A 13,883-nucleotide genomic window follows, 5' to 3' on the forward strand; every position below is an offset into this window, starting at 1 on the left:
GCCATGCCAGTAGTTTCATGCCCTCCATGCTGAACAGGATGTGCCCACACTTGGAATCATTGTCATTGGCTGAATTTGTGCAGTTTGAATCTGGGAACTTCCGATTCCGGTATCCGATACGCGGCAAGTATCGGAATCCCGGTATCGGAATTCCGATACCGCAAGTATCGGCCGATACCCGATACTTGCGGTATCGGAATGCTCAACACTAATTCCGACTTAATGTTCATGGGACTGTTCAGTGGACCCCGGGAACATTATTGAATCACATAGAGGAACATAATCTCTGGTATCCTAAAACATGCCATTCAGGTGTCCTCTAAATAATGGGAAACCAGAGGATCACACCCAGTCTGCAAAACTTTATGCTCTCCGCAGTGGATTTGAAATATAAAATGGGAATATTTTGATGTCTGTCACAAGGACAGACCACTACAGTAGAAGGTGATGTTAAGCTGCCACAGAATGTGTAAAGAATGTCAATAGGTGGGATAAAAAGAAATGGTTTTAAAGGAATGTTCAGTTTAAGAAAGTGTGAAATATTGGGTGAAGGAAATTAAAAAGTGCAATGGTAAGGATAAAAGGAAGGTTGTTAGTTGAAGACAGGAACTCTTGGAGGAATAAGATATACCCCAGATGGAAAAGCAAAATGTTGTGAAATATTGCATATTAGCTTGGCAAACTGCCAAGTGTCAAAAATTTGCACATGGCTTCTATGCCCCAAGTACAGGTTACCCTATAAACAAAATTGTCTGCACTTATTTAACCCGCCCTTATTCTGTGCTATTTCCTCCTACCATATCCCTGTTTACCCATCGCTTCCCTGCGTTGAGTAATCCCTTTGTTATTAAACCTGTTAACTCTTGCTCTGCCTCCTGTCCGTCACAGCATCCCGCAACCTGCTCACACTCCCACAGAGATAGGTGCAGAGTACACATACACACATAGAGGCTTTTTGGCAGAGTACACCCACAGAGATGTGTGCAGAGTACATCTTGATTCCTGTCCCAAGATCTGGAATCAACTGAGGCCGGGTCACATAGTGCATCTGCCAATCACATCCATTCCATACCAATATTTGACATGGCTGTGATGGCTCTGGAAGTTCCCACAGCCTAAATGCTTGTTGACAGGCTGTGCTGCAGCCTTTCAACAAACTTTATTCAGCATCTGAACCTGAACAATACAATGGACTTCCAGAAAGTCTGTGTCCGAAGATGAGCACCAAACACAGTACGAACCCCGAACTTTAAAGTTCAAGCTCTCTCATCTCTATCGGGAACCATGCTGCACAAGTAAGAGACATGTAAGACTGGAAAGCACTGGAGTGTTTTTTTTTTCTTAAAGGGAATCGATAGCTGAAACATGCTTCATGCTAGATTCATCATGGGCATTTAAAGATGGGAACTACCTTTTATTTCAACTGCACATTATATTGATGTGGTTCCCCATGGCTGTGTGTCTACTAGCTGGGCTCAGTCCTTCTCAGCCCTTTTCCACATTCATGTCTCTTGACAAATGGTAAGGTTTTTAAAATTAGAGTTACAACCGTCCCAATTAGAGTCACTGTGAAGTGTTGGGGTGGCTTATGCATTTCTTTCATCAAAATTAAGTTGATTAAGTACCCTATATTATTTTCATGCATTATTGCTGTTTGTTTATTTATGTATTTACTTATTATATTTCTGTTTTTGTTTTTTTCAGGGTAGTCAAGAGGTCTGGGATCAGATACCAAGAGAGCTCATAATAAACAGAGGGGTGAGGTAAAGCCATAGTCAGGTCACAGTCAAGTATCAGAATTCCAAGAAGGTAATGGATTAAAAAAAGGGACTAGACAAACGGATGATCAAAGTCAAGGTCCAAGGTCGGACAACAAAGATCAAAATACAGGAACTTCCATCACAGAGCAATTTCGCACTCATTTGAGCTAAGCTACAACTGGCAGTAATCTGAGGCAGAGAGCCATCTAAATAGCCAATCACCCAGAACAGGTGACACCTGGAAAACTTTGCAGACCTGATCACATTGGGCATCTGTGCTGTCAATCACAATAGCGACAGCGAAGCATGCCCCTAAATTGTGTTCACCCTGTAGTTCCTTGGAAAATATGTTGCTAACACTCTAAATTCCCTTTTAATACTGACTCTCCTTTCTTTCACTCTGTCAAAAAATACAGATATTAAAACACTGTTACTGCACTATATCACTTGCATTTTTGGATGAGTATTCCCAAAGCCTACCACTCTCATTTTTAGTGTGTTTCATTAGCATTTATGTAGAACACCACAACTGCAATGGTCTTTGTCTATCCCCATGCTCTGTGCTTCGAGCTCAGATCCTTACACAGTAAAAGCATAAAATGGTATTGCATGGCTCACTGAGTCTTTAGCAGTGTGTAAAATAGTACTTTTTTTAGATTTTGCAGTTCCTTGTGAATCAAATTACAGATTGTTCAAATTCCCATGAAATTGCAAATTTCAGATAATTTCATTGACCTTGATCCTCAATTTGCTTATCTTCATTAATTACGGTATGCATTTTATTTCCTAAGAAGTGATGAGCGAACGTGCTCTCCACTACTCGTTACTCTCCTGAGTATCACTATGCTCGGTGTACTCTGCGAGCACCGAGTATTTCCGGGATTATTCGGCGGGAGCTCGGGTCTCCGCTCTGCAAATCTGGTGCTCTTTAGAGCACCAATGACAATGCAGGGATTGACAGCCATGCACTATAATGCCACAGCCATCTTTATTGTGATATTACAGTGATTGGCTGGCTGCACAGCATCATCAGGTCTATAAGAGACCTGGCGCCGCCCTGCTCGCCGCATTCTGCTCCGGACTTACCGAGTGTAGTGAGAGGTGCTGCTGATATAGGGTCAGAATCATCCATTTACTGTAATAGTTAGCGTAGGTCTGCAACTGTTCAGTCCACAACTCCTGAGAAACCAACAGTCCTTTTTAGGGCTAATTCGGGGGTCCAGAGATTGCAGCGCTAGGTGGGTATGGGAGTCTATGTGCACATATCCACATCAGTGCAAGGCCTGCAGGCACTGTATGTGAGTACATAGCTCTCACTGCATCCCTCCAAAAGCTCCATTCCTGGCTGCTGCTGCTTATTTAATATATACCTAGCTGCAGTTTTCTGTGGCTTTTTCTCACCTTATACCTTCTCCTTTTATTCTAAAGCAATCCATAGCCCCCTTATTTCAACATTTATTTGCTTGGTCATGCTGCAGATTACAGCCAGGTTATTGTAATTGAAGAGTGTGCAAATCTCAATTTATAATTTTTTTTTTTGTCCCAGGCATCAGATGTGAGTGCGCCCCCCAAATTTTTTTTTTTGGGTCATAGCCAACTTGTTGACACAATTTAGTCGTGCCCAAAAAAATCAAGGCCACATTTAGATCAGTCTGTTATCACAGGCTGACGGCTGGTGTATCTGTGGTGGAAAAATTGTAGCTTTGCAGGCATACGTAGCATAGTTCTGTCTGCTAGACTTGTTGTACTCATTTTTTACTTTTTCCAAATTTCACATACAACAGAAAAAAAATTATACAGTCTGTTATCTGTGGCTGCAGCCTGGTGTATCTGTGGTGGAAAAATCGTAGTTTCGCAGGCATGCGTAGCATAGTGCTGTGTGCTAACCTTGTTCTAATCTTTTTTTCAAAAATTCACCAAAACCCCCAAAAATGTATACAGTCTGTTATGTCAGGCTGAGACCTGGTGTATCTGTGATGGAAAACTCGTAGCTTAGAAGGCTGATCAGCTGTAATTTTGCTCCAAATAAATACATTTGTGTTGAGCTTTTGATATAGTTCAGTAGTCCATTTAAAATGGGCAAGGCAAGAGGCAAAGGAAGGGGAAGTGGACGTGATGCTGATGGTAAATGCAGAGGACAAGGCCATGGCCAAGCTGAAAGTGGGCTACAACAAAGACCCACATCTTCTCGCTTGACCTTCCTGTCCCAGTTTCTAGGGGACTGCAGCAAACCACTATTGAAGCCAGAGCAGTGTGAAACGGTTGTTGGTTGGATAGCGGATAATGCTTCCAAGCACTTAGCCATGACCACCACCACCATGTCTTCCACACAGTCAAGACTGAGTAGCCATGAGTGTGGACCGGATATTCCTCACCATGATCCTCCTTCCTCCCACCAGGCCGAGTGCCTGAGACAACTGGTCCCACACTTGGACCCTCTGAAGAGCTGTTCGGTTTTCCTTTTCAAGATTCTGGACTCTCAGCCAGTCATCTTGAAGTTGGGCCAGATGAGATTGCATGTAGCGATGACTAAAGCTTTGACCAGCCACGGTTACACGAAATCGATGGTGGGAAAGTGTCACAAGAGGTGGACGATGATGAGACCCAATTGCCAGAAAGTCAGGAGGAGGAGCAGGGTGCCGATGTGGAAGTCGAGGTGGTGGATGACATAGTGACTGACTCAACCTGGCAGGAGGAAATGCAGAGCGAGGACAGCAGCACACATGGGGAAGAAGGCATATCACCCCAACAGGCAGGAAGAAGCCCCCAACATGAGGCAGGTTGCCATTCCAACTCTTAGATCTTCCCGAGTCTGGTTATTTTTTAAAGACTCTGCCGATAACCCCAAACAGGCCATTTGTAGCACCTGCCATGCCCGCATCAGCAGGGGTAGCAAAACTACCAGCCTGACCACCACCAGCATGATAGGGCAGCAAAGCACCCGACTTTGTGGGCTGAACCCCAGGCTCCAGGAACACTGTCTGCAGGTGACACCACTGCTTCTTCCACTGTTTTGCATAGAAGCCAATCCCCAGTCCACTGTGCATATGAAGATTCCTCTAGCCCTGCACTTGTTGTTGCCCACAGTCAAGCAGAACCATCATCAAGCCCGTCCACATCCTTGTCCCATCACAACATTCAGTTGTCTATACCCCAGTCATTGGAACGCAAGTGGAAATGCCCAGCCAATGCCCCACAGGCCACAATACTAAATTCTAACATTTCTCTTCTGCTTGCACTAGAAATGTTGCCTTTTAGGCTCGTTGAGACGGAAGCTTTCCACAACCTGATGGTGGCAGCCGTCCCAAGGTACTCACACCCCAGTTGCCACTACTTCTCCTGATGTGCCGTACTGGCATTACAGCAGCATGTGTCCCACAACATTTCCCATGCCCTCAATAATGCTGTTACTGGGAAAGTCCACCTAACCACGGACAACACAAGTGCTTGTGGGCAGAGATGGTACATCTCACTGACGGCACACTGGGTTAACATAGTGGAAGCCAGGACCTTGGGATGGAACACATCCTCCCCACACCTAGGATTGCGGGCACTACATCAATCAGAGTTGCCCCCACAGTCTACAGCTCCTGCACCTCCTCTTCAGCCTCCATCTCTGAAATCAACACATCAGTCAGAAGCTGGAAGCACTGCAGCACTGCCTCAGGAAAGCGGCAACTGGTTGTGCTGAAGCTAATCTGCATAGATGACAAACCTCTCAATGCAGAAGAGTTGTGGACAGCGCTGAAAGAGCAGTCAGATATTTGGATGACACCGCTGAACCTAAAGCCAGGCATGGTCATGTGTGAGAATGGCCGGAACCTGGTGGCGGCTCTGAGGCAAGGTGAGCTCACACACGTACCTTGCCTGGCCCATGTGCTGAACCTCGTGGTTCAACGTTTTCTGAAAAGCTACTCGGAGCTGCCGGATCTGCTAGTGAAAGTACGCAGTCTGTCTGCCCATTTTAGAAAGTCAGCTACAGCCTCAGCCGCCTTTGCCGTGCTTCAGCAGCGTTTGCAGCTTTGGCTCACCGACTGATGTGTGATGTCCCCACTAGTGATGAGCGACCACTAAAATGCTCGGGTGCTCATTGCTCGGGTCGAGCAAATTGAAATACTCTGGTACTCAACCCGAGCAACAAGCCCAATTTAAGTCTATGGGAACCCCGGGGGGGTTCTTTTAAGGTATAAAAACATCTGAAAATGATGGAAACACTGCTCAAATTACATGGGAATATCATGGAGATCGCCCCTGGAAGCATTTCTGATTCCAAGATTACAGCTGTAAGCAATGTTGTCAGAGTTTCACACCATTTTTACAGGTGCACCAAAAAACATACAAAAATGGAACCAAAATGGATTTTGCAGGGAAATATGTTAAGGTACATCCTTTCCAGAGTAATTACTTGTATATAACGCAAAATAATGAACCCCGGACTGAAATGTTCCTCCACCACTTGGGCTATGTTCACACGCAGTGTTTTTGATGCATTGTTCAACTTTTACATTGCATTCAAACAATACAAATGCATTCACTGGGAAATGTCATTTTAACATTTAACATCTCTAGCTGGTCATGTGGTGTGTGACACATAAGCAGACCCATCTTGCTTCATTTGTGAAAGAGGGACTCAGTCTTAAAGTCTTAAAACCTATTTTTAGAGGGGCATCAGGCGGCATTAATATTCTTAAAGGGCCATTATTAAACAGTTGCTGTTATTGCTTATGAAGTGAGTGGCCTGGCTACCAACAATTGCAACGCACCCCAATACCCCTTTCACGAGAGGTACAGGAGGGCTTCCTGAAAAAATGTTGTATTGAATGCAAGGCCTGCCCTGCTATTAAGTTATATGCACTCCAATAAGCCATTGAACCCAGGTACTGGATGGCCACAGGAAAACCCATTTCACATTCTTCAGTTGGTCCTGCCATACTGTTTTCTCATGTATTACCTGCAAGGCCTGCCCTGCTACCAAGTCATATGCTCCCCAATAAGCCTTTAAACCCAGGTACTGGATGGCCACATGAAAACCCATTTCACATTCTTCAGTTGGTCCTGCCATACTCTTTTCTCATGTATTACCTGCAAGGCCTGCCCTGCTACCAAGTCATATGCTCCCCAATAAGCCTTTAAACCCAGGTACTGGATGGCCACAGGAAAACCCATTTCACATTCTTCAGTTGGTCCTGCCATACTGTTTTCTTATGCATTGACTGCAAGGGCCGCCTTGACCATAATTTGCAAGCACCCCAATCCCCCTTGAAAGAAACATGGAGCAGGGCCTCATAAAAAAACTGTCCTATTACAAAGGAGCGGGTCTCCTAGACTTGTAAGGCCCATACACTAAGTGTATGGGCTGACAAACATTTCCCCATGGGGGATACATTTTTAAAAAAATATTTAATTGGGATCACAGACATCCTTGCCAAAAAATTGACTGTCTGTAGCAGCACGGAACCCGTGAACCCTGGTTATCTAGTGGTGGAAAATGATGAGAGGTGTATGGGCAGTTTGAGTCTAGGAAACACGCTCCTTGGTAATGGGACAGTTTTGTTTAGGAGACGCTCCTCCATGTTTCTTCCAAGGGGGGATTGGTATGCGTGCAAATTTGGGTAAAGGCTGCCCTTGCATTGAATGCATAAGGAACCTGTTTAGCAGGACCAACTGAAGACTGTGAAGTGGATTTTCCTGTGGCCATCCAGAATCTGGGTTCAAAGGCTTATTGGAGTGCATATGACTTGATAGCAGAGCAGGCCTTGTATTCAATGCAACATTTTTCCAAGTAAATGCATTTGTATTGGTTGAAAGAAATGTTAAAGTTGAAAAATGCATCAAAAACACTTAGTGTGAACATAGCCCAAGTGGTGGAAGAACATTTTGGTCTTGGGTAAATTCTTTTGCCTTACATACAAGTCATTACCCTGGAAAGGATGTACCTTAACATATTTCCCAGCAAAATCCATTTTGGTTTTGTTTTTGTATGTTTTTGGGTGCGCCTGTAAAAATGGCGTGAAACTCTGACAACATTGCTTACAGCTGTGTCCTAGGAGTCTGAAATGCTTCCAAGGGCTATCCCTATGATGTTCCTGTGTCATTTGAGCAGAGTTTCCATCATTTTCAGACGTTTTTACACCTTAAAAGAACCCCCGGGGGGATCGCGGTAAAAATAGTCAGGTTTCCCATAGACTTACATTGGGCTCGTAGCTCGGGTCGAGTACCCGAGTATTCCAATTTGCTCGATCCGAACAACGAGCAGCCGAGCATTTTAGTGCTCGCCCATCACTATTCCTAAGCCTAAGCGTATGACATTGCATGTATCTACAATAAACTTCAATTACCATTTCTCAGCACAAGCCTCCAGATGGAATGAATCCCATGGTAATATTCAACTTTCCTCTTCTGTTTTGATTTCCTTGCAGAGTTTAGTATCAACTGCAAGTATTTTTGAAATTCTGCTATCCGTGGTCATTAATACATATGTGTATGTTGGTAGATAGAACTATTACAGATTTTGCATTAATTTCCTCTGGGCACTGGTCATTATTATGTACATGTTAGCAGTAGTGTAACTGGAAACTCATGAGCCTCCATGTAAAATTTCCAACAATTTTCCAAACTAATATACATCCTTCAGGTCTGCTGCATGTTGAGTGTGGTTTTATGTAGTGGGCTCAGGAGCTCAGGACTGATCTCACACACTGACAGATTCTTGCTGTATTACACGGCCAGCATCTGCCTACTGCAATTACTGGAGATAAGATCCAAGAGTTGCCATCAACCCATTAAATGACGCTGTCAATCAGTGACAACAGCTTTCCAGGTGCACAGTTTTGTGGGTACACATCTGTGATCCCAGGATGCCAATGGGTTGCCATTGTAGCAAATGGCCTGCTAAAGACCCCCCATGACTTCCATGTTGGGGTATTATTTGTTCCCCAAAATAGTATTAATAAAACAATCTTGCCATGCAAAAAAATAGGCCCCTATAATTCAATCAACTGATAAAAAAAAGTTTAGGGTCTCAGAAAATGGCAATTCAAACTATTTTTTTTAACAAATTATAGTATTTTTTTTTTAAACCCCAAAAACAATGGTGAAATTGCATTTTTTTTCTAATTTCCACTGCTTTTTAAATGTTTCTCCCATTTTCCAGGACATTGTATGTTAAAATGAATCATCTATTTTTTTTAACCTTCAACTCATCCTGCAGAAAACAGTTGTGGCTCTTGGAAGAAGAGCAGGGAAAAAAAAGCGCCAAAAAAAATTGGTGGCAGTAGAAGTTAATAGTGTTGATCTTTGGGCTCATTCAGACGTCTGTGATTTTTCATTCATGTTTGAATGCAAGAATCAGCATTGGAAAACATAGAGAAAACCTTAAATTGAAAGATTGACGCCTGTTCACTGAGGTGAACCCTAAAATAGTTTTTTGCATAAGTTCCAAGGGGTTGGATTGCAACCACTGGATCCACTCTAGGTATGCCCCTCCATGTTATTACCATGTTGAAATGTTAACTGTTGAAATTTACTGTCTAAGTTTTTTTTAATTATTTTTGTTTCATTGTTACAGAAATCTTGGTGAGATCTGCATGTTTGGAAGCAAAATGAATGGCCGAATCTACTTTCAGAAATATCGTACCTTATTCTTCTTGACCCTTATTTTAATGTCCGGGTATTTACTCTGCTACAAAATAAAAATGATGAACAAATGGATTCAAGATTCTGTAAAATTACAAGAAAGAAAGAAACCTGAGAATAATTTTACTTACCCGGCGTTCCGGCACCCCCTGACTCTTCCATACCCATTTCCGTACAAGTTCCTCACTAACCAGCCGGACAAGTGCAAGAACCGGAATCCTTTTCTTGTTATAATGGTGCTTGTAGAGTGCCAGGATTATGAGTCTAGACACGCAATCTGAGAAACATGGGGTAATGAAAGTATTTATGGTATGGAGGTGGTCAGGATTTTTCTGGTGGGTCTACCTAAGATCTTTCCTAATCGAACTCAGAATTTGTTAGAAGAGGAAAATGTGACCTTTGGGGACATCGTACAACAAGACTTCATGGACACCTATTACAATTTGACCTTGAAATCCTTAATGGGTATGGAGTGGGTGACCAAATTCTGTCCTTCTGCCAGTTATGTCATGAAGATAGACAGTGACATGTTTCTTAATGTAGACTACTTGATTCATAGCGTTCTTTATCCAGACTTACCAGTTCGGGCAAATTACTTCACTGGAGACCTAGTTATAAATACTGGACCTTTGAGGAGTAAAGCTTATAAATGGTACGTACCAAAGGAAATCTATCCAAACAATACATACCCACCATATTGCTCTGGTCCTGGATATGTTTTTTCTGCTGACATGGCAAAGAAAATTTATAATGTGGCCCAAGAGATTACAGTCATCCCTATGGAAGATGCTTTTATGGGAATTTGCTTGCATGAGCTCCATATTCCACCCAGAAAACCCCCTAGAGGTGCATTTAATGGATTCAAGCTTCATTACAACCATTGCAAGTTTAGGAAAGTTGTCACAGTGCACCATTGTCATGGACAAGAGCTGCGGAATATATGGGCAGACTTTTGGGCTAAGAGATCTCAAAAGTGCTAAGAAAATAGAAACAAAAAATAGACTGGAGAAAACATCATATTTGAGGAGAACTAACCATTTCAAAGACTCTTTTTTAAAAAAATGTACACACATGTCCATTAGTCTGGTAGGATTTATACAATAAATCCTAGATATTTTGTATTTATTTAATGGCCATAAACACATTAGCACTGATTTTTTAATTGCTATTTTGTGTAAACGCAAAATTAAGAGAACTGATCAATCTAAGAAGAGAAGTCCTAGTGTCACGGCAAACTTCCAAAACTTTCCCTTTATTCTCTCTTGGAAAGAGGCGTTCACGGGTGGGTGTTCACGTAACCACATGTATGCGAATTGCAAAGTTCTGGTCTGGTGTTAACTAGACTTTCCTCTGCCTCTTATTGTTCTAGATGGAACTCAGGGAAATGGTGTCAATGTGTGCCTCAGACTGTCATGATTCGTCAGACACATAGCACGGTTGCAGACATTTCTTCTTACACTGGAAAACTCCTTTAAGCAACTTTCAAAATAAAATATTTTAAAAAACGTTGATGCTGCACCTGTGCACCTGCTTCACACATCTGACTTTCCTGTTGCTCATGACATAGATTAGGAATTCCTGGCTGTGTCATCTTTCTCTGCTCTCACTATTCCTTCACTCAGAGTTAGGGATAGCAGCAGGTGGAGGTTGTAGACAATAAATCCCAATATGAACAGCGTAGATGGCATTCAAGTTTTCAGGAAGTTTAGCTCACACAGGCAATGGATAGGGTGGAAATCATACACAAAGAATACCGCAGGTGTGGGGACGTACATGAGTATTGAGTGACTGCAGAAAATACTAGTCAGATCTGCAGAAGGAAAAAGAAGTGCAGGAATGAAGCTTTTCTGATACATGAGAGATAGTGAATGTATCAGCATCCTGACCATACCATACTCACATCCAGCATATAATACTGGGAGGGACATGATTAAATGAGTAAAGTAGAAAAACTACGGGTAGGTTGTAAATTGCATATCAAAGGGTCTGAAAATGGATGAAAAGGAATTGAGACTGGAGTCTGAAATTTAGTGCACCTTTTAAAGTCAAGATGAGATTCTCTACCATAGATATCAAAAGTATTTAATCCCTTCCTGACATGAGACATAATAGTACGTCTTATTCCATGGAAACTCGACATATCTCATAGTCAAGCACCTGCACTAAAAGTCAAGCCCAATGTCAAAGAATGAACTAAGCTGCGTATGGCAGCCTGTTAGGCCCATAAGCAGAGTCTAACAGGCCTCCTATCAACATCATACTGACAGTTCTAATACCCTGCAGTACACTAGTACAGTATTGTACGGTATTCGACAAGCAATCAAACACTTTAAAGTTGAAGTTAAAAAAGTTGTCAAAATATGAAAAAAAGTATACAGTATGGAATATAAATATGTTTTATTTAAATATAGTTTTATCCATCATACTTATCCATCAAATTGCTGTACAAAAAGTGGAATAAAACAGTCACATAGTCATGTGCAAAGAAAAATGGTATCATAGAAAGGGACCTCCAATAGATCAAACCTTGACATGGCTCAGTTGGCAAAAACATAAATAATCACACAGTCCAGAGAAAAAAAGCGGCAGCACTGCCGTTATATGTTGGACCCTCGTGCCTCAGGGATATACCGTTTTAAGCCTTTATTGCCAGAAAAGGAAATTGCAAAATATTTCTGCTGTACCTGGGTGCTGCTTTGAAAAACAACAGTATTTGAAAAGTCCAAAATAGAGAAAAAAAGCGCACTCACCGGTAATTCAGCGAAAAGCAGTTTTATTCATGTGCAAAGTTGCAGTGCAGGGAGGGTAGACAGTGCATAGCGGATGACAGCTGTTTCGTGCTCTGAAGCACTTCGACAGATCCTATAGCTAGCGGAAGGAAGTTGGGCTCCTAAATAGCAAGATTCAGAAGCGCCGCCTTCCCTCTCAGCTGTATGCTAGTGGATAATTTAGCCACTCTCCGGTACTAAGTGAGTAGTGAAAGTGTTAAAAACAATTAAAAACAAAGTTACAATTGAAAATGTTATTACAAGAGGAATAAATCACAGACATATTAACACAGGATTTCTTACAAGAACACCGACATATCTATTTTATCATTGAATCCTATTGGACCAGAAGCGTTTGTGCGTAAGATCCATTTAGCTTCATTTCGCAGCAACATACGGTTCAGATTACCTCCATCTTGCGGTAGGGAAGTTCTATCTATCCCTGCAAAACGGAGTACTTGGGGATCACCCTCGTGTTGTTCTTTTATGTGTTTTATTAAGCGGGGGACCCCTTTCCCCGTATGTATCGAATTTAAATGCTCTCTAAACCGTACAAACATCGGACGAATTGTTTTTCCGATATAATAAAACCCGCAGGGGCAATACAGGATATACACTACGTGCGTTGTTCTACATGAAATGAAGTCTTGTACTGTATGTGTAATCGGACCAATTTTTAAAGAAGTGCCTGTTAAATGGTATCTGCAAAAATTGCAGTGTCCACACCGAAAGTTTCCTTTCGGGGCTGTAGTTTGCAGCCAGTTATTGCGCGGGGAGGTCACACGATTATGGACTATTAAATCTCCTATATTTTTGCTGCGGCGACAGGCAAACAAGGGACCTTTATCCGTCATTACTTTTAATATGGGGTCTTGGCTGAGAATTTGCCAATTTTTTCGGATGGCTGTTCTCACTTGTGCATCCATTGGCCCATATTTAAAACAAAATACAAATTTCTTAGCGGCTGTTGGTTCTTTTTTTACATTTTTTTCCTTATACTCATTTGCTCGTTCCAGTGCCGAGTTGAGGATGGTACCAGGGTAACCTCTGTTCCTGAATCTCCTATACAATTCTTGAGACTGTTTCTGAAAACCTATAGCACTATTATTTACTCTTTTCACCCGTAGGAATTGGCTATAGGGCAGGGCTTTTTTTACATATGATGGATGTGCGCTGTCAAAGTGTAGCAAAGAATTGCAAGAGGAAGGCTTACGATGTATTTCTGTATGTAGAGCTCCTTCAACAATCCTCAGATTGACATCGAGGAAAGTAAGTTTCTCACCTCCGAATTGATGCGTGAACTGCATGTTCATGGCGTTGGACAGCCCCAGGTACTCCACGAAATTTGTGAAAGACACCTGGTCCCCGTCCCACACCACGAACATGTCGTCCACGAATCTAATATACAATTTTATGTGTTTTAGATACGGATTTTTTGAAGAATATATATACCTCTCTTCAAATACGGACAGGAAGAGGTTAGCCAGGGTACACGAGACAGGTGTACCCATGGCAGTACCCTCCACCTGCCTGTACCAGGTATTATCAAATTTAAAGGTATTGTTTTTTAGAATAAAGGTAAGACTCTCGCAAATGAAATAAATGGTATTTTCATCTGTAGGGGTGTTTTTAAGAATTTCCCGAACAGCCTCCACACTCATATCCTGCGGGATACGAGTGTAGAGGCTTTCTACATCTATTGATGCCAGAGAGAAGCCCC

The 13,883-nt window shown here is 42.3% G+C and overlaps 1 pseudogene across 1 annotated transcript; it reads left to right on the forward strand.

The window, feature by feature from the left end:
- The first annotated feature begins 1,475 nt into the window (after positions 1-1,475).
- Positions 1,476-10,688, forward strand: LOC143773291 (beta-1,3-galactosyltransferase 1-like; annotated as a pseudogene). Its single transcript, XR_013215131.1, has 2 exons — positions 1,476-1,809; positions 9,328-10,688. The product of XR_013215131.1 is annotated as a beta-1,3-galactosyltransferase 1-like (transcript).
- The last annotated feature ends 3,195 nt before the right edge of the window (positions 10,689-13,883 follow it).

This window comes from Ranitomeya variabilis, chromosome 5 (genome assembly GCF_051348905.1).
Source record: "Ranitomeya variabilis isolate aRanVar5 chromosome 5, aRanVar5.hap1, whole genome shotgun sequence".
NCBI classification, from domain to species: Eukaryota; Metazoa; Chordata; class Amphibia; order Anura; family Dendrobatidae; genus Ranitomeya; species Ranitomeya variabilis.